The sequence below is a fragment of the Balaenoptera ricei genome, chromosome 5, assembly GCF_028023285.1.
Source record: "Balaenoptera ricei isolate mBalRic1 chromosome 5, mBalRic1.hap2, whole genome shotgun sequence".
Taxonomy (NCBI): Eukaryota; Metazoa; Chordata; class Mammalia; order Artiodactyla; family Balaenopteridae; genus Balaenoptera; species Balaenoptera ricei.
Genome location: NC_082643.1, coordinates 79,200,569 through 79,225,822, shown reverse-complemented (window position 1 = coordinate 79,225,822; position 25,254 = coordinate 79,200,569). Strand labels below are relative to the sequence as shown.

Genomic DNA, 25,254 nt, shown 5'->3' with positions numbered 1-25,254 from the left:
CATCATCCATTGATGAATTTATTTGCTAGACATCCGATTTTTTAAAAAATGAAGGAAGTGAAAAAGTGAAGAAAGCTGAAACCTAACTCTCTTGGGGTCAGGGGATGGTGCCAATAAAAGCAAGCCCATTCGAATCACAGCACCCTGGAAAGACTCAGTAACTGGAAGCCCAGGTTGCAACCATGCAGGGACAGGCAGGTCTGGAAATATCAGGACTGGTTCAAAACCTTAATGAAGGATAATCAGATACCTAGATTCCTACCTTTACCCAGAAGAGTGAGGCAGCTGCCCTTCTCCCACTGGGTTTATTCTCAGAGAAGCCAAACTGGAATTTTCTGTGGACGGAGGAGGGCAAGTGGGGAGCTCCTTGTTGAAGTCAAGGGGGTTATGTGCTCCCTGAACAGTGAGATTCCTAGGCCTTCCCCCTCTTGACCCCAGAGAATTCTTCTCCAGAGAAATACAACTTGGAATAAAAAAGACTCAGAAATACAGGCATTTATGAGTCCCCCCATTTGAGTCCCATTTAATCACCTTATAACCCACAGATCAACAAATCCTGTGCAAACACAGAGCTTTCATTACCTTGTTAGTGCCTCACTCTTAACTATAAATGGACATCCAAGGATCATCAGACATTTGAGGAAAATTAACATGAAAGACAGAGACCAAACCCAAACAACCAAATAAACAAATGGAAGAGGAACTCAGAAGAAACAGAGATAACAGTGTGGGTAGAGGGAGCAAAAGATAACTTGAAAATGACTCTAGTAAGACTACAGAAGATTTGAACAGCACTACCAGAAATTTGACCTCACTGGCATTTATGGGACACTCCATCAAACAACTGCATAATATAAATGTGAAAAACGGGTTCAGGGGCTTCCCTGGCAGCGCAGTGGTTGAGAGTCGGCCTGCCAATGCAGGGGACGCGGGTTCGAGCCCTGGTCCGGGAAGATCCCACATGCCGCGGAACAACTAAGCCCGTGTGCCACAACTACTGAGCCTGAGCTCTAGAGCCCGCAAGCCACAACTACTGAGCCCACGTGCCACAACTACTGAAGCCCACGCGCCTAGAGCCCATGATCCCCAACAAAGAGAAACCACTGCAAAGAGAAGCCCACGCACCGCAACAAAGAGTAGCCCCCGCTCGCCACAACTAGAGAAAGCCCGCACACAGCAACAAAGACCCAATGCAGCCAAAAAAAATAAAAATTTTTTAAAAAGGGGTTCAGAGAGATGACTGGGGCATTGGGGGGTGGGAGACCAAGCAGCTGTTGGCTGAGGAGGGACTTAATCGGCTGGAGGTGTGGAAAACCAAAGTGGTCAACAGAGAGTTTTGTTATTTGCTACACTGTGTGTCATGTAAGCCCTTTTTGCCTCCTCGTTAAACTCTCCCTGCAATCTACATTACTCTATAGCTTTACACATTACTCTGTATTTCATTTTGGAGATATGAAAACGTATTGACAAAATTTGTGGTTGGCTTGGGGTGAAACCAGGCTTCCTGTGAGAAACTTGGGCTATGGTTCTCAGTCCCACCCAGGATCTTTAGGGCAGAGGAGCCAGCCTTTGCTCACATTAAACCATCCTCCGAGAAGAGACTGACATGGGCACCCTCAACCTGACTGCTGGAGAGAGAGGACGTCAGGCTGGAACCATAAAGTCCCAGGCGAATGGATAGTGTGGAAGCTGGCCTTGCTGGAGGCCCCTTAGTCCTTGAGAACTGGAATTCTGTCCCAGAAGGTGACAGGAGAGCCAGTGCAGAGATGAACTGCACTCCTGAGCCCAGCCTCACCTGCTGCTGCGGGTTTACCTGGGGCCTGGAGGCCTTCTGAGGGGCTGACCGTCCAGCAGGCAGTGCCCGAGGCTATGGACACCTGGGGAGAGCACCAGCCAAGGCCTGCAGAGGAGACCTCGAGCTGTAGGCTGACTACGTAGCAGACACGCTGCAGACCTGGCTGGCAACCCCAGGGCGGAGAAGCAACCAATTAGTGGAAAGTTTGCAAGGTTCTGGTATTAGGGATTATGCGAGGCCTCAAAGCCACAGAAGCCTCTCTGTGGTGGAACGCCCGCTGGCCCTCAAACAAGCACACGCTGGTGCAGTGAGAGGCTGGCTTCCATATGGCAAGTCTCTGGCCTCGCAGCAACATAAAGGCCAGCGACCCCTCTGTGACAGAATCGAAAGACTTCGCAGCTACTCCTAGCTGTGTAATCACAGTTTTGAAAATCAGGCCTAAAGGAGTGTTTATAGCAAAATAGAGAAAAAAAAAAACACACTTCAGGGCTTCCCTGGTGGCGCGGTGGTTGAGAATCCGCCTGCCAACGCAGGGGACACGGGTTCGAGCCCTGGTCTGGGAAGATCCCACATGCCGTGGAGCAACTGGGCCCGTGAGCCACAACTACTGAGCCTGCGCGTCTGGAGCCTGTGCTCCGCAACAAGACAGGCCGCGATAGTGAGAGGCCCGCGCACCGCGATGAAGAGTGGCCCCCGCTTGCCGCAACTAGAGAAAGCCCTCGCACAGAAACGAAGACCCAACACAGCCATAAATAAATAAATAAATAAATAAACAAACAAACAAACCCAAAGTTTAAAAAAAAAAACAAAACACCTCACCAGGGAACAGGGAGGCTCCCAGATTCACTCGGGAAGACGAAGCGAAGGCTGGTGGAAAGGGTTGTCGCAGGGGACACAAGTGAGCGATGTGGTTCCGAGGCACCTCTTTGGGTTTAGGGATGGGAGGCAAGGAGTGCGCCTCAGGCCTCTGAGATTCGGACGCTCGGAGTGAAGCCGCCTGTGGGCCGCCCCTGCTGCCCCGCCCCGCCCCGCCCGCTCACCACAGTCCCGCCCCCCGGCCCCGCCCTGCCTCGGCACACCAGCTTTTGCTCCCGCCGCAGGGTCTTGTGTGTGTGTGTGTGTGTGTGTGTGTGTGTGTGTTTTTAACTTATATCTTTATTTTAAAAGGATTTAATTCCTAAATCCAAAATTTAGGAATTGCAAACAGTGTAACAAATGGTACATAAAATGGTTTATTTGATGATTTTACAGTTTAAAAAATTGTTATATCCCAGAGATTCTCGTTCTCACTAAGGCCTTGAAAAATGTACTCTAAATCTGCCTTTACCTTTTTTCCACTTATTTGGGTCTCATTTACTGTGTCTAGCTTCTGTAAATGAACAGAAATTATTTTTTCTGGGTCACCAATGCCCTTCTAATTGTCCCAAAGTTGCCTCTTCTCAGCTTTCATTCTGTTGCACCTGAAGGCTACCTCTTCCTTTTTAAACTCTTGGCTTCTAGAACCCTATGCTGACTGTTTTCTTACCTTGGATGCTCTTTCACCAGTTCTTTCACTGGCTCTTGTTCTTCTACCCTTTATTCCTCTCAGCATTATTTTTTTCTTATATTTTTAAAATACCATTTATCTAATTGTTAACAATACCAAAATATACAAAATCAAACATTATGGAAATATATAATGTAGTAGAAAATGATAATCTCTCCAAACCCTGCTATCAGAGATTGGGCAGGATATATATAAAATGTGCAATTTGTAAAAATTATGGGTAAGATAGATAATATAACAAAACGATGCTAATGCTAGTCATGAATAACCTAGTCTTTCCGAGTCCCCACATCATTCTGTCTGACCGGCACCCCTCCCTAACCTTTGCCTCATCCCTCCTCTGCTGCCCCTGTGCTAACTCTCCTCCTCTCACGTTTACTGCAGCCGCAGCCGCCGCAGGATCTTTACACTTGCTCTTCCCTCCTCAGATCCAAGGCCAACCTCCCCTCTCCTTTCCCTGGCTGGACCCCTCTTGATACGCTGCTTCCTTATTCAGCCTAGTTGTTCAGCTTCCAGAAGGGTCGCCGTGCTTCCTGCCTGAGCACCTCCCACCCCAGCCTGGCCAGCGAGGCACCCCTTCACGTCCAGGTGGAGCTGGGTCGTGTGTCTCGTTTTCTCTTCCCGCACTTCTTACAGAGGAAAGTCTGATTGGTGAGTCAAAGGTGGCAAATATTAGCCCAGCAGGAGACGCATGTACAGAAAAGGACCATGGTTTCCTCGGCAGTGGAAGAAGCTCCTAGGAAAGACCCACTTTTGTCAAGACAAGGCTTCAGTAAGTGAGTGGAGAGGCGGAGCCCTTGGATGGGCACAGCTAGGCAGAGCTGAATCACGTTGCATAAACGCAGGGGAGGTCCAGGCACGGCTTGAGGACGGGGTTGAGAGGAAGACCAGGGGAGGAGGCCTAAAGGGTCAGAAACCTTAAAGGGTTATTGGCTAAGCGGTTTACTGTTGGCTGTGTGATAGACCCACCCTCTGCCCGCTCCCCTCACGGCCCTCCGTGAAATCTCCGTGGCTCGCTTTGGGGCACCTGCTTCAAGGCCGCCACTGGAGGAACCACATCCAGGTACGCAGGTCTCTAGGATCCATCGGGTGGAGGGAATTCATTTTCTTCATTTGTACCTTTGACAGCATCCTGAAAAATAAACATAAATCCTTGAAGTGTGTGGCCTTTTAGGAGCATATTATAGCGAAATGAAAAAGAATCGACAAATAGACAAATGCTATCGGAACAGAGCTAATAGTATTTACTCGCCCTCTGTATTCGTTTGCTGGGGCCGCTATAACAAACCACAGGTTGGATGGCTTAAATGACAGAACTTTATTTTCTTAATGTTCTGGAGAATAGAAGACCAAAGTGTCATGAGAGTTGGTTTTTTTCTGAGGCCTCTCTCTCCTTGACTTGTAGATGGCCTTCTCTCCCTTCACCTTTACATAGTTTTCCTCTCTGTGTGTCTGTGTCCTAATATGAATTAGGGCCCACTCGGATGACCTCATTTAACTTTTTTTTTAATATATAAATTTATTTATTTATTTGGCTGTGTTGGGTCTTCATTGCTGTGCATGGGCTTTCTCTAGTTGCTGTGAGCGGGGGCTACTCTTCGTTGAAGTGCGTGGGCCTGTCATTGTCATGGCTTCTCTTGTTGCGGAGCACGGGCTCTAGGGGCGTGGGTTTCAGTAGTTGTGGCATGCAGGCTCAGTAGTTGTGGCTTGTGGGCTCAAGAGCGCAGGCTCAGTAGTTGTGGTGCACAGGCTTAGTTGCTCTGCGGCATGTGGGATCTTCCCAGTCCAGGGCTCGAACCCGTGTCCCTTGCATTGGCAGGCGGATTCTTAACCACTGCACCACCAGAGAAGCCTGACCTCATTTAACTTTAATTCCCTCTTTAAAGACCCTGTCTCCAAATACAGTCACATTTTCAGCATATGAATCTGGGGGGGAACAAAATCCAGCCCATAACACCCTGCATGCGGAACAACCTCCTGCTGCCTACGCTATTGGAAAAGGCAGTTATTATTCTCCAGGTCATAACACTGCATTTGTTCCTTTTCTTCTATCCTTTCCAGAGATTTCCCTCCATGTAATCCTCTCCTTCTAGAAATAAAAGCTCATCCTTCTAAATTTCCTCTGAGGGCTCAGGACCGTCTTTTCAGAAATAAACCTTCTGAGAAATACGTGCCTCCAATACATGCCACAGGCTGCTGTATTGTGTTTTGTTTTGATTTGATCTAATCCTCTAGAAAAAGCCAAGAAACCTGAAACTTGTTCATCTTGGAAACAAGCGCTGTCTTTCCTGTCTCTGTCCAGATGGGCTAGTCCATTGTGACTCTCTTTCAGCCTCTGCCCCACCCCCAATCCCAGGCATCCGGCAAGGAGTTGGGACCTTATCTGAGAACACCCTGGAGGAGGTAGAATGCAACACCACAGTTCCAGCACCCGCAGGAGAGGCATGAAGACAGATAGCAAGATAGTGATGTGCAGGGTCAAGGGGAGGAGCCCCAGGCAGGAGCGAGCACAGGTGAAGCAATTCTTGATCTCAGCCCATTTGAGAGACCAGCTTTGAGAAGACAGTGGAAGCAGCCTATGAAGGAAACGTTCACATAATGCTTCCTAGAACATCGCCTGACTTGTGAGGCGTTCACTCTTTCTGCCTTTTCTCCACCAGGCTCCTTACAGGACACCTATACACCAACCGTCAGTAGTTATTATTCCCCAAATTCATTGTGCTTTCCTGATTCTTTGCCTCAGCTATAATCCTTCCCTCTGCCTGGAATATTCCCCTGCCTGCCCCAAGCTCAACCTATTAAAAGTCTATCCATTCTTGAAGATCAAGTTCCAGCATTGCAAGAGGCCTTTACTGATCATCACAGATTGAAATAGTCATCCTCACCTCTGAACTCTTGAAGCAGTTCCTTTATTTCTCCTTCCTCTAAGGATTGCCAAGACATGGAAGAGGCCACTTTGCTATGGGGGAAATACACAGGCTTTGGTTTAATGGTGATAATGATAAATATTTTTTGAACATTTACTATATGTCAAGCACATGCTAAGTGCATTTCTCATTTAATCTTCACAGCTCACACAAGTGGATATTATTATTAGTCCCATTTTGCAGAGGAGGAAACAGCAGCTCACGGGCATTTGTCATGTAGCAAGCCAGTGGAAATCAGGATTCAAACACAGACTTGCAGACTCCAGAGCCCATGCTCTCAGCCTGCGTCCTGAGATCAATTACAGCACCTGCTAGCTTTGTGACTTTGCACAACTCAATCTCTCTGAACATCAGTTTTCTCATCTGTAAAATGGAACCATAATACTACCTTTTGGGAGTTATCATGAGGACTAAATGAGATCACATGTCTAAAGCCCCTTGCACAGTGTCAGTTCTCTGTAAAGGGTGGTTTCTTGGTAATTCATGGTGCATATAACTTGTGGTCTCTCTTTCTAGAATGTAAGCTTCTACAGAGTCGGAAATGAGTCTCATTTATCTAGTATTTCCCTCAGCCTCTGGCAGAGTGATTGCTGCATGACATTTATCAATTGAATAAGTCATTTATTTTCTCCCCTTGTAAGCTTTCAAAAACAGAGTCTGCATGGGAGGAATTATAGGCCCTGCTGTGTGGTGTTGAAGCATGGGCCCCAACATCTTTTCTACCCCTAAAGTTCTAATCCAGAAACTATGCATGGGGAATTTTCTCTCTTCTAATTACTTCCTAAATCCCAAGAAAATTTCTTGCAATAGTTTCAGTATTTTGTCTGGCCCAGATCTAGAGAGTCAAATAGGGTAAGCAACCATCTTGGTTTGCCTGGGTCTGTCCCAGTTTCAGCACTGAAAATCCTGTACCCAAGAAACCCACTGGTTCCTGGACAAACTGGGACAGTCAGTCAGCATAAAGTCAAATAAGAAGATTCTTGATAATCATAATAATTTGTTGAACACGTACTACATGTCAGGCACAATGCAAGTGCTTTATGCTTGTACTCTCACCAAATCCTGCCTGCAACTCTAGAAGCTGATGGTTCTACAGAAGCAGATGTAAGAGTTCACAGTACAGACCTTAAAGAAATTCTTAGGAAAAGACTAAGCCTCAGAAAAAATCTAAGTAGTTTTCCATGGGCTCCTCTCACATGTGGCTTTTGGAGGGGCACAGATGTTCATATTTGCTTTCCCCGGAAGTAGCAGAGGGAGGAACCAAGTTTCCTGTTGATTGCATTTAATCTCACTCACTCAACTACAAGTTCTCTTTCATACAGCTTGGAAATGCAGGCTTTGCATGGCAGCGTGGGACCATAAAAATGACCGTACAAGATGAAACTGTGCTGAGCAATCTTAATAATCAAGGAGAAATGATGCTGGTTTTGTGATATTTAAATGTTTGGTCAAAACATTAAAAACACTGTCAACCATAAATGTATAGGGAAATAAAAAAATAGTAAAACTAATGTTTGTTCTAGTAGATGGTAATTTAAAATATTAGAGACATTGAAAATGGAAGTGTTCTAGTTATTTGTCAAAAACTTATCAAGAGCAGTGTGAATGGTGCTTGTCTTCTCATCATGTAACTTAGGATAGGGAACAATCCTTTTTTCCTATGCCAAATTTCCAAATTGTCATGCTCCTAAGTTTGGATGAGCTTCCAACACCTCTTCCTTTGCATTTTCAAGGTTGTAAAAGACATCTGAGAATTCCTTTAGTTTTTGCCAGCATCATTTCTCGGAAATCTTCATCTTTTTTATCACAACCACTTTCCTCATTTATGTTGCTAAGTTCCCCTTCACTAAGTTTCTCTGGCTGCATGTATAAAACCTCTCAGATTCAGCCATTTCTTCTATTTATGTGCAATTCGAATTCACTTCCAGCATTATTTTGTGGCTGCTGTTGTTTTCTTGCTTCCCTTTCATTTCTGTGGCCAATTCCTTCTTCCGACTATCCAAGTTTGTAAAATGTCATATGGGTTTATCACTGGGAGACAAGGAAGCAACACAACTGCAGGCTCTGCTGTCTGTGTATGAAGTTAATAACAGATGCCCAGTGACCAAGCACAGCAGACTTTGAAAGAAGTGATGTGATTGCTCACGATCATACCGCACATGTTATTTATATAGGGATTTGTGGACGGAAGATTTAGCAGCAAAGCTTGTAATTTCTTGTACTTACACAGTTGCTCACAGTAACTGAAATTTAAACTATGTTGCTGAGATCTGGTGCTATTTAACTAAACTGTGGTAAACTGAAATTTGTGCATGTTAGAACCAAGCAAAATGAGCACTGGTGATACTTAAATATTTCATCTCTGTTTCAGTCCCCTCTGCTTCAAAAAAGAATCTGTTTCCTGTTCCTCTGGACCATCTCACCACTCTTTAAATTGTGGAATGCCAATATGGGGGAGGGGGAATCAATATTCAAATTCTGTTTAAACCCACAAACAACTGGATAGTGGATTATTTTCAGTCTTTGAAATGGAAATATCAGATAGCGTCTGTTGACTGCCTCTGTGTGCCAATAACTATTTGGTACTTTAGCAAATTTTTCAACAATCATCAGTACAAATATATGGGGAAGACAATAGTATGCTCATTTTACAGATGAGAGAACAACCTCAAAAATGATGATGATGATGTAATTTGACCAAGGTTACAGATCAAGTGGCAGCACCAATATTTTAACATGAGTCTGTCTAAATTTAAGTCTTTGCTTTTGCTCTTCACTCTTCTGCTTTCCATAACATTTTACATCATTAACCCTTCATTGCTTATATAGCTGGGGATGTGTAATTCTATGCTTTAGTGCTATTTGTGACCCATGGCATTGTCACCAAAGCAACATTTAAATGAGGAGTTCTGTGGACTTATCCCAGAGTTCTGGAAAACAAATCTCTTTTGATATGTAAATTTTAAAGGGGAAAAAACCTCCATAGATATCCCAGATTATTCCCTAAGCTTTTACTGATGGCTCAGAAGAAACCTGTTACGATATTTCCAAATTATCAGAGAATTTCAATGACAATAAAAAGCTATTTCTCAACTTTTCTTTTTGTTGGTGGCCACGAGAGAATAGGTTCACCTGATCTGCCTGGGCAGGCCAAGTTTCATCTCTGGGAGCCTGGATGAATGACTAATTCAGAGCTTCTCTAGGACTTACCTGGTGGTGCAGTGGTTAAGAATCCGCCTGCCAATGCAGGGGACACGGGTTCGAGCCCTGGTCTGGGAAGATCCCACATGCTGTGGAGCAACTAAGCCCGTGCGCCACAACTACTGAGCCTGCGCTCTAGAGCCCACGAGCCACGACTACTGAAGCCCACACGCCTAGAGCCCGTGCTCCGCAACAAGAGAAGCCCCCGCAATGAGAAGCTAGCGCACTGTAAGGAAGGGTAGCCCCTGCTTGCCGCAACTAGAGAAAGCCCGCACGCAGCAACAAAGGCCCAACGCAGCCATAAGTTAATTAATTAATTAATTTAATTAAAAAAAAAAAAAAAGAACCTATCTAAACTTGGATTTGAAGGAGAGGAGAGTTCTCCAAGAATCAGGCTTGAGAAGGCAGAATCCAGACATCTCCTAAGCCTCGGGCCCTCAAACTTGGCTGCACATTGGAATTACCTGGTCATCTTTTAAACTACTGATGCCTCTGCCCACCCCCAGAAATTCTGATTTCATTGGTCCTGGGTGAAGCCTGGGTATTAAGATTTTTTTTAAGTTTTCCAGTAAGTCTAATACGTAACAAAGTTTGAGAATGATTGACCTACGCAATCTAATAAGAAAAGGTTGTCACAGATATTAATGATATTAATTATTAGTAATTGGAGTGCATTTTCACTGGATGAAGTTATAGCTGTGAATGATAACGGCTAACACATGAATCACTGAAATCGTTCTGAAAGACGTTTTTTTTTTTTTTGTTTTGTTTTTTTTTTGTTTTTTTTTGGCCGCACCTCACAGCATGCGGGATTTTGCAGTGGAAGCGAGCAGCGTCCTAACCACTGGACTTCCAGGGAATTTCTTGATCAGGATTCTTTTTTTTTTTTTAATTATTTATTTATTTATTTATTTATTTATTTATTTATTTATTTATTTTTATGGCTGTGTTGGGTCTTCATTTCTGTGCGAGGGCTTTCTCTAGCTGTGGCAAGCGTGGGCCACTCTTCATCGCGGTGCGCGGGCCTCTCACTATCGCGGCCTCTCTTGTTGCGGAGCACAGGCTCCAGATGCGCAGGCTCAGTAGCTGTGGCGCACGGGCCCAGTTGCTCCGCGGCATGTGGGATCTTCCCAGACCAGGGCTCGAACTCGTGTCCCCTGCATCAGCAGGCAGACTCTCAACCACTGTGCCACCAGGGAAGCCCTGAAAGACGTTTTTTAATCAAAGGCTATAGGCTGAAAAATAAAATGGTATGCAATTTACTTAAAAGCAAACACAATATAATGCCGTGTGTGTGTGTGTGTGTGTGTGTGTGTGCAAACTAAGTGTCCTGAGATTGAGTCGATAGTCAATGGAGACTTCAGGCTTATCTGTAAGAGAATATATTGATGTGTCACTTTGTAATTAAGAATAAAGTAGTTTTTCTAATTTATTGTTTGGGAGGTCTGGGGGGTTTTCAGGGGGTTGTTTGTTTTTTGTTTGTTTGTTTCTAAGAGAGGTGTTGTATCCCTTTGATCTACAACCTCTGGGTGGAGAGAGTATGCTTCACTCGGAGTGGGCAGAGTTGCCAGACAGTTGGAGATAACATAGGAAAAAAGAAATAAACAAGCAGTAACTTAACTTTATCCCAGACTTTGGCATAGGCACAAAAAAATAAGTCATTCTTTCTCCCAAAAGAAAGGGCCCTGTTTGTAACTCTAGAAACAGTCTTGTTCTGAATCATTTCCCATCTGTTTTGTGGGAGAGACACAAGCTGATTTTTTTCCCCTCAACCATCATGGAGATTTTGTTTAAATTGAAGCACAACTCAAGTGACTAAGTAAAGTGCAGGAAAACCTCCCAAGGTTGCAGAAGTGAGCAAAAATATGGCAAAGAGGCTTTATTGTATACACATGTGAGATCATAAATTGTAGGAAAATTATCTAAAATGTTTGCACAGGATGGCTGGCCCTGGGGTGTTAGTTATTGCCAAGAAAGAGCACCTTGAAGACATTGCAGACTGCAGAACTGGAGGTGGCCCAACAGAACATAAGAAAAATAATACTAACTAATGTCTCTTATTGAGTGGGTATAATATTCTAGTTACTATTCTGAGCACCTTGCTTCAATGACCTCATTGTGTCCTTATAAAGCAATATATTATGATCAGCCTGATTTCACAGATGAAGATGAGATTAACTCACCCAAGGTGATTCTAGTAAAAGGCAGCGTGGTCCCCTAGCAAGGTACTCAGCCATTGTACTGCACCGCCCGTCAGCAGGAAGGGCAATGTTTCCCAAAGTGGGTGCTGTGGAACACCAGGCACCATGTGAGCCACAATGGCAAAAATGACTCTCAGTCAGATTTACAGAGCAAAACCACTTTCTTTACTAACAATATGTCTGTAATATGCTAATAAGAATCTGATAAAGAATATGTGGCACATATATACAATGGAATATTACTCAGTCATAAAAAGGAACGAAATTGAGTTATTTGTAGTGAGATGGATGGACCTAGAGTCTGTCATACAGAGTGAAGTAAGTCAGAAAGAGAAAAACAAATACCATATGCTAACGCACATATATGGAATTTAAGCAGTACTGATGAACCCAGTGGCAGGGCAGGAATAAAGACGCAGACGTAGAGAATGGACTGGAGGACACGGGGAGGGGGAAGGGTAAGCTGGGACAAAGTGAGGGAGTGGCAGTAACGTATATACCCTCCCAAATGTAAAATAGATAGCTAGTGGGAAGCAGCCGCATAGCACAGGGAGATCAGCTCGGTGCTTTGTGACCACCTAGAGGGGTGGGATAGGGAGGGTGGGAGGGAGGGAGATGCAAGAGGGAAGAGATACAGGGACATATGTACATGTATAACTGATTCACTTTGTTATACAGCAGAAACTAACATACCATTGTAAAGAATTTATACTCCAATAAAGATGTGGAAAAAAAAAAGGATCTGAAAGTGATAGAGATTGCATGATTTGACTTTAGAGTTCTATTTTCACATATTGTATGGTGGAGTGCACTATGGAAAATGCTGTGTAAGGAGACTGAAGAGTTTCTTTATGGAGAAAATGAAATGAGATAAACCTTCTGCAGAAGGGTAATGCGTAAAGGGATCTGGCGATGATAGACCTATATATTTGCTCCTAAAGAGACTCAGCTTCAGGGAGGTCCAAGGCTGGATGCGGGTAGGGCAAGGGGCTGGAAAGGAAGAAACGGCTCAGAAATGGAGACTAGGGAGGAAGCAAAACTAGCAGGATCAAAGCAACAGCTGTGGTCAGCATCAAGGAAGAATATCAGCCATCAGCGATCAGGGATACAGCTCGACACGAGGAATGCAATAAGGACTCAGGCAAGAATTGAGTTTCCAGAACAAGGACAAAAGGTGGGCCATGAGAGTCAGGAACAAGTGAGAAGAACTGGATCAGGGGCTGCTGCTTTAGGCTGCCTCCAGGGCTTGGGTCCCACCAGCCAGAAAACAGATCATTTCTCACATCTTCCCTTTTATCTGCACCAGAGTTCCTCCTCTCTTTCAGAGAAAACGCAGAGAAACTACCAGGAGCACCCTGAGGCCGTGTGACCCAATCTGGCTTCTGCTGAGCCTGTCCCTGAAGAGCACTACGTCAGCCTTGATTCCAGGCTCCCCTCATCCCAGACTCCAGCGGTGCACCCCGTCTTCTGAAAGGGCACGTGCGCGGCACCCGCGCCTCGTCCTTTTGCTGTCAGCACTTACTTGTTCTCGCCACTGGAAGTCAAGGCGGAAAAATCTGAATCGGTTACACCTGGCTTACTGGCACTATTTACTGGTGTGCACAGCAGATTTGATTTACGATAAGTATGTCGAACACGTCAATTTGTTGCTTTGCGGTATGGTAGGGGTAAGAGGGTGGGTGCTGCCCTGTGTTTTGGAGCAGAGGGTGGAACTTTTGTCGATGTTTTTCACCGGAGGAATAATTCAATTCCCAGTTTGATTCCAGAGGAACCGTAAAATCAAGCCAGAGAAAAATCATACAAACAAGCATTTAGAAGAACCCAAGCCGCCTTCTTTTCCAGGAGAATCTCAAGTTACAGCTTGGAAATGAACACAATATTTCCAAGGAAGGAAAAGTGAGCCTTCCTTGCTGGCCCTTCCTCTTCCCCATCCCCTCTTCCTCTCTCCTCTTCCTTCCTCTTTTCATCAGCCCTTCAGCTGCCAACTACTATAGGAAAGGAGGAAAGACCTGCGCTAAATCAGCACTCTACCCCTTATAAAATACAATAAAATCCTTTAAAAAATGGTTTCAAATGAATGTTACCACACCCAGCCCTCTGCTTCAGCAAGGGCTCTAGTTTCTGATAAAGGCAGAGTGTCAAGAGATCGTGGGATAGCCCGAGTCAGGAGATTTAAAAACCCTGACAACCACCAGTCTTGTTTCATGTCATGATTGCACCACTGGTTACCCTGATGTTGAATCAGCATTCTGCAGACCACATAAAGGTCAGGTCTATCTTCACAAAGTGAAAGTGCTGAATTATATTGAAACTGTAGAAAAAAACAAACCAACCTTGACTCAAGTGTCTAAGTATCAGCTCTGAAAGTTTTATTTTTATCTGGAATTACAGTAAACTCATTTCAGAATGGTTGAGGAATGTGGTCTTCTGAGTAATTTACTCTTCCACTTAATGACAAGTTACCACATTTACCACCAGGCCCTTCCTCCTTTCCCTGGCCTTTGCCTACCCTGGGCTAGTTCTCCTATTGGCTCCATCTACTTGCAGGCCCAGACATGCCTCTGTTTCTGACTGGGGCAAGAAGTCAGTGGCCTCGGAAATACCGGGGACCTAATAACTCAGTCACAGAGTCAAGCAGAGCTGCACCCTGGGTGTCCTGGAGCTCCTTGGAGCACTGCTGTCAACCCTATGCCGGGGAGGAGGGTCAGGCAGGTCTGTGTTCAGATTTGGTCTTGACCTCGGCCGCCGCACTCTGGTTCCTATGCTCTGGGCCATAGTCTGGTATCCTGGCTGACTCCCAATTGCTGGACTACACTCACTGATGCCAATTGGTGCCAACACTAGTCTAGCCTTGGCTGGAGCATGCACTGCCCTTTGACCCCATTATGACTGGGCCATCCGGCCTCCTTTCCCAGCCTGGCCTCTGCAGCCAGAGTAGCACCCAAGTCACTCCCTATACCCCGAGGAGCCCTACAGCTTGTCTCACCTCCCTCCCAACCAGTCCCCCACCCTAGGCTGGAGCTTCCCACCCTTATGCCCAGACCTGCTCTTATTTATGTCACGTGCCCTCTATGGGTGTCTGATTTTCAAGAAAATAAAATACATACTTATGACTTAAATATATTGAATCTAATAATCTTCTTGATCATTTCAAAAGCACCTTGGGTACTTAGCAGTGCCTTAGGCACTTCTTCCTGAGTACCAGGGCTTTTGGAGGGTGGAAAATCCAGGAGTAGAGTTAGGAGAATGATCTAAATGGTACTGATCCCAAGGCACCCCTATACACTAGGTAACTTCAAGCAAATTGCTTAACTTCTCTAAGCCTCAGTTTTCTTGCCTGAAAAGAGGACAGTTATACTTAACTCATGAGGTTTCTGTGAGGGCTAAAGATCATGTATATAGAAGGGCTTGATTAATTAAAACATTCCGAATATTAGCTTGACATTTCCGTTTCCATAAAAGCAGGGATTTGGGATTTTTAGCTGTTTATATCCTAAGGAGGAAAAAAAAAAGGTTACCTAATAGCCATTCCACTGTAGGCCTTCTGTTCCGTGTCTGACTCCCCCAGTAGACTATTAGCTTCTCAAGGCCAGGTGTTATGTCTGGTTCTCACGTACCTGTGCCAGCACCAGCACAGTGCCTGCCCCATGAGTGTTTGATGAATACATGACTTCCATCAGCTACATCACTCTCCTCGCCAAGCCTGAGGATCATGTCTCTAACGTACATTCCTAGGTACCTCTGAGGAAGGAATTGTGCCAACCTGGCAGAAGCTACAATGAGTGGGGATAATTGCTCCCATTCCTTCCTTCCTGTGGCCAATACCATTAAGACAGGGTGAGAACGTCCAGTAAATGTGGGCGAGGAGCTTCCTGATGCCTCCTGTTGCTACTCCCCACCACTGTGCTACGAGCTGGACTAGCTGGGCCTAGGCCAAGCAGAAGGGCCAGCTGAGTGGCAGAGAGACCTCTTTGCCCCACCAGCCCAAACCTCTACCACTTGGCCCTCCCTCATTAAGACAGTGTGTTTCCAGGAGGCCCAGGTAAGTGCAATACTGCTTTCTAAAAGACAAATGGGTGATAATGAGGTCTCATTCCTTCCTTCATTGTTCCACTCATTCATTCATTCTACAAACATTGACTGAACACCTACTGTGTCCCACTGACTGTGCCAGATGTTGAAGAGGCACGGTCTGGTCCCTCAAAGATCTCTGGGACTCCCGAAGGAAACTAACAAGGAAATAGACAACAACGATACAGTGCAATGAGAGCTGGAAGGCTGGAAAGCACCAGCTGTGAGAACACACGGGAGTCAGTGCAGGACTAGGTAGAATGCGGAGTAGAGGTTGAAGCTGAAAAGAGCTCTGGGCAGGGTGGAATTTAACTTCTTGAAGGAAGAGTAGACGTTAGGCCGTTACATCAAGAAAGTGTGGAGAGGAGGGGAGAGTATTCAGTAGGACACAGGGACAGAGACAACAGCACATCCAAGAAAGAATGGAGGGTCAAGAAGTGGCAAATGGGGATCTGATGAGGAAGAACCCAGAGGATGAGATCAGGATGTGAGTTCCAAACTCCCAGGGCCAGGGAAGGGAATGTCCTTTGGTGGAGAACTGGGTACTAGAAAGATAGGTGGGAGGGGATGTGAAACCTTTATCCACCTCTGGCTTTACACATAAGGAAGCTGAGGTCTGGAGGCGAGAAATCATTAAGGTCACACAGCGAGTGATCAGCATAGCCAGACCTGGAGCTGGGCCTCTGGACCAATAGGAGGGAGAAGAAATTAGCTTCTCAAAATGGTCAAGAGCTCCAGACCCCTCTCTGCTGGAATCCACATTCCCACCCTCCTTCCTCCAAAGAGCTGCCTTCTCCACAGTTGGTCAAAGGTAGTGAAGGCAGCCACTGGCTACTAGAGGTGGTGGTGAAGTTTCAGAGAGACCCTTAATAAAAGAACTAGAAGGCTCCCCCACTGTCTTCACAAAGCTTACCACAAGGTTCTTTATAGACCTTGGAAGCTCAAAGCTGAAAGCCCAGACTTGAATGGTGTCCTTGAGTTTATGAATGGAATGCCCCCACCTTGCTTCTTTTTCCTTTGAGATTCATTCTTTTCTAATATTACTTTTACTACCCAAATTTGGATATTCCTGCTGATGTTCATGCATCCTAAAGAGGTACAATCTAGGTAGCACTCACTCTCTGCAGAATTTTCCACCTCCTTTGCCTTTCTTTTTTTAAGAAGTTAGACCCATCTTTCCAATGACTAGAATGAAACAGGCACAAGACAAAGTAAATCATTCTGTAAATACATAAACGTTGTGGTTGAATAAAATGTGACTTTAAATGAAAATAGTCCTCACAAAACAGAGAATGCGCATCTCTCAGGCACTGCTTCTCTTTTCTCATATGAACAAACAATATGTAGAAAGCAGCAAAATAGGTCATAAAGATATCTGCAACATACATTGCAACCTCTTCCTAAAATATTTTTTTCTTATTTGAAATTAGGACTTCAGAAATCTTCATTTCCTTGGTTCAGCAAACTGTGAAGATTAATCCATTAATTCATTTATTCATCCATGTAGGATCGGCCTCACAATTTGTGAGGCCCACTGCAAAATGAAAATGCAGGGCCTCTTGTTCAACGTTACAAAGAATTTCCAAGATGGCGACAGCAAATCATTAAACCAAGCATTAAACTCACCTTTCTGCACATGAGACACTGTGCCACTACACAGGCTGCACACCTGTGCTCCCCACCCGGCATCCATCGAATGATGGGCCAGGCCCTGGAATGCAGTGGTGAGCCAGACATGTGGTCTGTACCCTCCCTCTGGAGTGCACGGAAGAAAGGAGTGTAAGGAGTAACCATCTGAAGTTTGATGAGGACTAAGATCAGGGAAGTGCTGGGTCATCCAGGAGCTCCCTCAACGAGGGTCAATGAAGAGCTTCCTAAGGAGGTGACATGTAAGCTCAGGATGGATGAATGACTAGGCTTCAGCCAGTCCAAGAGTAGAAGGGAAAGTCTTGAGGCCAAAGGAAGAGTATAGATAAGAGATTGGAGGAAAGACTGGAAAGTGCGGTGTGCTGGAGGAACCGTGGGGAGTGCAGCATGGCTGTAGTAAAGAGAACATGATGGGGTGTGGCTGGGGGAAGATGGAGAGGTAGACGAGGACCAGCCCTGAAGGAAGGTTGGATTTTATCCTAAAGGTAGTGAGAAGCTCTTATGGGTTTCTTAGGCTACTCTTAGCTGCACAGTGGGCCAGGAAAGGAAAGAAATCAATGGTGCTGTCAGTGGAAGGAAACCAGGGGTCCTTCCTGGTTCCTGATGCAACAGGAAGTTAGCCTGCACAGTGGCCCTGGCAGGAAGTCCTGGTTTGACAGGTCCTTCGACCTTTGCTGTGGGCTGTGATCCTACTACCTTGGAGCTCATGCTTCTCCACAGCCTCATCAGGAGACTGGAAGAGTAGGAAAGGCACGTCCTCCCTCTTCTACCACCAGGGTTCTCCCAGTAGAAAATGTGTTCTAAGCCTCCTGTTTCGTACCTAAGCAATGGTGTCCATGAACTTGGTAGGCTGGCAATCAGTGCACTCCATGAAGTTTCCCGGACCTACTTGACACCCATTGTGTCTATTGGAACTTACATGCTTACTGGTTTGCTCTCCCTACCAAAATATCAGCTGCTTGAGAGCAAGAAATATGTCTTACTCATCTTTGTATTCTAGTTCCTCACAAAGTAGGCAATAAACATATGGGTAAATTGAATTACACCAAATATAGTTATACTCAGGGTACAGTATGCATTCAGTCATTTGGGGGAGACAAATTGAAAACTATTAAATGTGTATAATTTTTATAAGGAAAAAGCCTTTTGGGTTCTGAAACATCAGGTTTAAAATACATTTGGGGGACCCAATTTTGTTTTTTTTTTAATTTGGGGGATGTTCAGAAATGATCAAAGCAAAATAAATAAATGCAAAAAAATTTTTTTAATTTAAATTTAAAAAAAGAAATGATCAAAGCATATGTCTGTTTGATTATCAGCTCCTTGGCAGACAGGACTATTTTCAACTTCGATCTCCCACAGAGCATGGCATATAGTAAGTGGCTCATTATTCAATGAATGTGTAGATCACACACATATGTATAAACCAACTCACGTGTACTTTTTGCACCATTAAAGGGTTTTAAAGGTACAGATTCAGTTTGCTTTGTTTAAATGTACAATAAAAGTATAAACAGTAAAGCACACCATAGTATATATGATGCATCTCAAAGACATGTGAATGTGTAGTTATTATGCATCAAAACTCATAAAGGTGAATGATAACATCACTTACTCAGTAGCAGTATTTCTCCATGTGATGTTTAATAGGAAAATACACAAGGAGGGAAATGCGATGAGACACTACATACTTTCAAACTTTAAAAAGAAGTGTAAAATGATTTAGATAAAATGCTGTAACTGTAAAATCAATTCAGGGAGGAAATATCAAGAATAAGTGATTTTCAAGAAGTATGATTTTATGATCTGACATCAGAGAAATAGTTGAACAAATGAAAGAACTGCCCTACCCTGGAGTGTTATTAACGAGCCAATGGAAGGGTTTTGGTGAACCACTTGTAACTAGAGAGCTGGCCGGAAAAAGAGGGAGTAGAGTTTCTGGAACCAGACAGAACTGGGATTTTCTCAGCTGAGTTTGCAGTTTCACTTAGATTCTGATCAAAATAATCTCTAACATTTAATAAAAACAGATACAATTTTTCTTATAGGTCTTTAGTGCCTGGAATACAAATCCCCCATCTTCTCACTGACCAGCTTCTCCACCCTTAGGAATCCCTTCGACTTCTCCCCCTTTGTCCCTGGGATCCATGGTTATCCCCAGACTCTGCCGAACTCACTCACTTCCTGATAACTTGCCGCCATCTCTCCATTCCTACAGCCTCCCAGGGAGGAACATATGGGTCCCTTGAACACCCGCCCTCCGTGAAGATAAACACAACCATTCCTTTAAGTGGGAAGACACCTTAGACACCAACCGACAAAAGAGGCCAGGAGATGTGCAGTGACTTCCATGACGTCACAGAGCTGTTTCAGTCGCAGAGCCAGCAACAGAATCTTACTCTCCCATGCCCTGGTGCCTCCACAACTTCTCAATGTCTAGCCCAGGAGCAGCAGGTACAGTTGGCTTCCCGAATTATTATAACACATAATAATTTCATGTATTAGTAATTGAACTCTAGACCACTCTAAAAGGTAATGTTTAAATCCACCTGGTGTATTTATTTCCCTTGTGGAAATAATTTAATGCTTCCTTGTCTTGATTAATCCATATCCAGGCATGTATATGATTTTTATATTAATGTAATCTGTGGCTGTGCTTCTCATGCTACTTTTGTTTCATTTGAACAGTCACGTGTAAACATCTTTCCAGCTTTCTAGAGCACCACTGTCCAGCAAAACTTTCTGTGATAATGAAAATGCCCCATACCTGCACTTTGACGGTAGCCACTAGCCACGTGTGACTCTTAAGCACTTGAAGTGGAGCTAGTGTAACCGAGGAACTGAATTCTTATCTTATTTAATTTTAATTCATTAAATGCAAATTTAGACAGCCACCTGTGGGTAAATGACTCCAGTACTGGCCACACATTTCTAAAGATTCACAGTATGTGTTTCTTACAATGGATATGTTATATTTCATAGTACTCGTATCTTGGTTTATTTTATAGTTCCTCTGTCCTTGGATATTCAAAACACTTTTCATTTCTTTGCTATTTCAGCAAATACAGTTATATAGACACTGCCATAAAAATTGTTGTTTTTACGGCATCTTTTTCTTTTGATTTATTTGTTTAGTTCAATCTTCTGCAAATGAAATTACAACTGGGTAGTGTTTTGACTGAGATATTCCTCAAAATCCCCAAAGAGCTCCCAGCTGTCTCACTTATCGTCCCATTACATACCCGCAGGAGCAAGAGCTCTGTTAAGAACCCAGGTCTTCCGCTCCCAAATCCTTTGGTGGGGCCTCGCTCGCATCCCTTTCTCCAAGCCCCCCCCCCATCATACCTCACTCATGCCTTAGAGCTCCTCTCCCCCAAGCCAGCTTTATCCTTTTTCATTATCCTTAGGAACAAAGACACAGGTCATTGTGATTTAAGAGATTAGCTGCTAATCCAGACAAAATAGAAAGCGCAGGTATGTCCCAAAAGTTGAGTCTGGGGCATATCCCACAGCCCTAATCCCAAGTCCCCACGTCTGGCTGGGGAAGTGGGGCAGTATGGCTGCAAACACAGTGTCTGAAGCTAGAGAGATCTGGGCACATGAGTTTTCCTGAACAACCTCAGCTCACTATGGTGCTTGCCATGTTTCTCCCAGCCTCACATGCCACAGTCCTCTCCAAAGAGAGGATACGCATGAAATGCTGCACAGGGAATATAAACTCAACCCCATCAGTTAGGAAAGATGAACAGACCACTCTCCAGATCACTTTAATGGAGAAAGCTTCAAAAGCTGAGTAATTCCATCCTGATTTTCAGGTTGGACAATGTCAAAAATGAAGCTGGCACTAAAGGGACACCATATGGAACTCTAAATCACAAGACACTAGGGGAAAAAACACCTCAGGTAATGCTTTAGCAGAAAAGGAGGAATGGAAAAAAATAAGGAAATTTATCACTAGATCATAGAAGATAATTGAATTAAAGAGATACTTTTAAACTGTGAATAAGCACAAGCATGATCAAGAGAACACTGGGCGCCAGATACCAACAATGCAAGGTAATTGTCAGCTTGCTACAGTTACTGGTTCATAGGTGGGCCAGTCAGAGAGAAGAATGGGATTACTTCATGATTTCAGGATTCTCATGCTTGTCCCCTCAGACAACTATCACATGGGGAATCAGACTGAATTTAACCCGTGGAAGAGAGCAGAGCTTACAGGATGAGAGCCCTGATCAAACCAAACCTAAAGTCCATCTACCTCTGGGATTTTCAGTTGCATTAAGTCCTTCCCCTCTGTGACAAGGGTTTACAACCCTAAGGCTTTCCTCGTGTGAGCTTCCTGCATGTGGAGCTGTTCCAAAGAAATCCACCCTTGCAGGGATTAACGTTTTTGGAGGAAACTCCCCCTTTCATAATCTGTGGAAATTGAGCATTAATTCAGGAATAACAATATACTGGTAACAGGAAGGGAGGGTATTGGGGAACTCAGTTGTAGTCTGCCACTTGATCAAGTCATTTGAACTTTGCTGGGTGTTAGCTTCCTTATTTATAAAATAAGGATGTTGGGGAAAATAAGTGGTTTTTAAACTTTATTTTGACTATACGAGTAATTTTAAACTGGGTTTGACAACATAAACCTTCTCCACCTTTTTCTCCTGAATTAATTTTACAAGGAATCCCAGTGGAGAGCACAGATGAAAGTGGAGATGTTCTGGTTAACTGAGGGTCACGGCTGGAGCCCATCTACTCAGCTTCCTCTCATCCCCCAAAGGCAGCCCCAGAAGCACCACCAGGGAAGTCCAAGGACCCTGGTAAAACAGTCTGAGACTGTATAGACCAAAAGTTCCCCAAGTTCCCCTCTAGCTTGGACATTAGGAATATTGAGGTGCTGGATGTAGAGGTCCTTTCTTCATTGTTCTCAGTCTTCCAGCCTATGCATCCCCAACCCAATTTGACATTTAAGTGGTATAAATACATACTTCAAAAAATAAAGTTAGATAGGGAGGGTGGGAGGGAGACGCAAGAGGGAGGAGATATGGGGATATATGTGTACGTATAGCTGATTCACTTTGTTATAAAGCAGAAACTAACACACCATTGTAAAGCAATTATACTCCAATAAAGATGTTAAAAAAAATAAAAATATATAGTTAAAGAATATTTAACTCCAAAAGCATTGATTTGCTTTAAATGTCAGGACATGTCCAGTTAAATATTTGTCTCCAAAAGAATATTTTAAAAATTAAGTATAGCTCCTGATAACCAAAATTCAGGATTCCTAAGTTTCTGATACACAGTGTCGTAGTTCATTTGGGCTGCTATGACAGAATACCATAGACTGAGTGGCTTATATACAACAGAAACTTATTTCTCACAGGTCTGGAGGCTGGAAACCCCAAGATTTAGAGGCCGGTGAGAGCAAGCTTCCTGGTTCATAGATGACTGTCTTTTTGCTATGTCCACATGGTGGAAGGGGCAAGAGAGCTCTCTAGGCATCTTTTTTTTTTTTTTAAAACATCTTTACTGGAGTATAATTGCTTTACAATTGTGTGTTAGTTATATCTGCTTTATAACAAAGTGAATCAGCTATACATATACATATATCCCCATATCCCATCCCTCTTGCATCTCCCTCCCACCCTCCCTATCCCACCCCTCTAGGTGGTCACAAAGCACCAAGCTGATCTCCCTGTGCTATGTGGGTGCTTCCCACTAGCTATCTATTTTACATTTGGTAGTGTATATATGTCCATGCCATTCTCTCACTTCATCCCAGCTTACCCTTCCCCCTCCCCGTGTCCTCAAGTCCATTCTCTACGTCTGCATCTTTATTCCTGTCCTGCCCTTAGGTTTTTCAGAACGCTTTTTTTTTTAGATTCCATATATATATGTTAGCATATGGTATTTGTTTTTCTCTTTGTGACTTACTTCACTCTGTATGACAGACTCTAGGTCCATCCACCTCACTACAAATAACTCAGTTTCGTTTCTTTTTATGGCTGAGTAATATTCCACTGTATATAGGTTCCACATCTTCTTTATCCATTCATCTGTCAATGGACACTTAGGTTGGTTCCATGTCCTGGCCATTGTAAATAGAGCTGCAGTGAACATTGTGGTACATGACTCCTTTTGAATTATGGTTTTCTCAGGGTATATGCCCAGTAGTGGGATTGCTGGATCATATGGTAGTTCTATTTTTAGTTCTTTAAGAAACCTCCATACTGTTCTCCATAGTGGCTGTATTAATTTACATTCCCACCAACAGTGCACGAGGGTTTCCTTTTCTCCACACCCTCTCCAGCATTTGCTGTTTGTAGATTTTCTGATGATGCCCATTCTAACTGGTGTGAGGTGATACCTCATTGTAGTTTTGATTTGCATTTCTCTAACGATTAGTGATGTTGAGCATCCTTTCATGTGTTTGTTGGCAATCTGTGTACCTTCTTTGGAGAAATGTCTATTTCGGTGTTCTGCCCATTTTTGGATTGTTTTTTGATATTGAGTTGCATGAGCTGCTTGTAAATTTTGGAGATTAATCCTTTGTCAGTTGCTTCATTTGCAAATATTTTCTCCCATTCTGAGGGTTGTCTTTTCGTCTTGTTTATGGTTTCCTTTGCTGTGCAAAAGCTTTGAAGTTTCATTAGGTCCCATTTGTTTATTTTTGTTTTTATTTCCATTTCTCTAGGAGGTGGGTCAAAAAGGATTTTGCTGTGATTTATGTCATAGAGTGTTCTCCCTATGTTTTCCTCTAAGACTTTTATAGTGTCTGGCCTTACATTTAGGTCTTTAATCCATTTTGAGTTTATTTTTGTGTATGGAGTTAGGGAGTGTTCCAATTTCATTCTTTTACATGTAGCTGTCCAGTTTTCCCAGCACCACTTATTGAAGAGGCTGTCTTTCCTCCATTGTATATTCTTGCCTCCTTTTTCAAAAATAAGGTGACCATATGTGCATGGGTTTATCTCTGGGCTTTCTATCCTGTTCCATTGATCTATATTTCTGTTTTTGTGCCAGTACCATACTGTCTTGATTACTGTAGCATTGTAGTATAGTCTGAAGTCAGGGAGCCTGATTCCTCCAGCTCCATTTTTCTTTCTCAAGATTGCTTTGGCTATTTGGGGTCTTTTGTGTTTCCATACAAATTGTGAAATTTTTTGTTCTAGTTCTGTGAAAAATGCCATTGACAGTTTGATAGGGATTGCATTGAATCTGTAGATTGCTTTGGGTAGTATAGTCATTTTCACAATGTTGATTCTTCCAATCCAAGAACATGGTATATCTCTCCATCTGTTTGTATCGTCTTTAATTTCTTTCATCAGTGTCTTATAGTTTTCTGCATACAGGTCTTTTGTCTCCATAGATAGGTTTATTCCTAGGTATTTTATTCTTTTTGTTGCAATGGTAATTGGGAGTGTTTCCTTAATTTCTCTTTCAGATTTTTCATCATTAGTGTATAGGGATGCAAGAGATTTCTGTGCATTACTTTTGTATCCTGCTACTTTACCAAATTCATTGATTAGCTCTAGTAGTTTTCTGGTAGCATCTTTAGGATTCTCTATGTATAGTATCATGTCATCTGCAAACAGTGACAATTTTACTTCTACTTTTCTGATTTGGATTCCTTTTATTTCTTTTTCTTCTCTGATTGCTGTGGCTAACACTTCCAAAACTATGTTGAATAATAGTGCTGAGAGTGGACAACCTTGTCTTGTTCCTGATTTTAGAGGAAATGCTTTCAGTTTTTCACCATTGAGAACGATGTTGGCTCTGGGTTTGTCATATATGGCCTTTATTATGTTGAGGTAAGTTCCCTTTATGCCTATTTTCTGGAGGGTTTTTATCATAAATGGGTGTTGAATTTTG

At 43.6% G+C, this 25,254-nt stretch overlaps 1 long non-coding RNA gene across 3 annotated transcripts in view; it reads right to left on the bottom strand.

Moving 5' to 3' along the window:
• Positions 1-3,022: 3,022 nt before the first annotated feature.
• The window catches only part of LOC132365993 (uncharacterized), a 117,504-nt gene continuing 95,272 nt past the window's right edge, over positions 3,023-25,254 (bottom strand). The window contains exons 3-4 of one of the 3 annotated variants that reach the window (XR_009503324.1): positions 6,227-6,300; positions 3,023-4,473 (exon numbers count right to left, since the gene is read on the bottom strand). This is a non-coding gene — a long non-coding RNA (uncharacterized LOC132365993). The remainder of the gene's footprint in view (positions 4,474-6,226; positions 6,301-25,254) is intronic. The other 2 variants (XR_009503325.1, XR_009503323.1) reach the window with 2 other exon arrangements.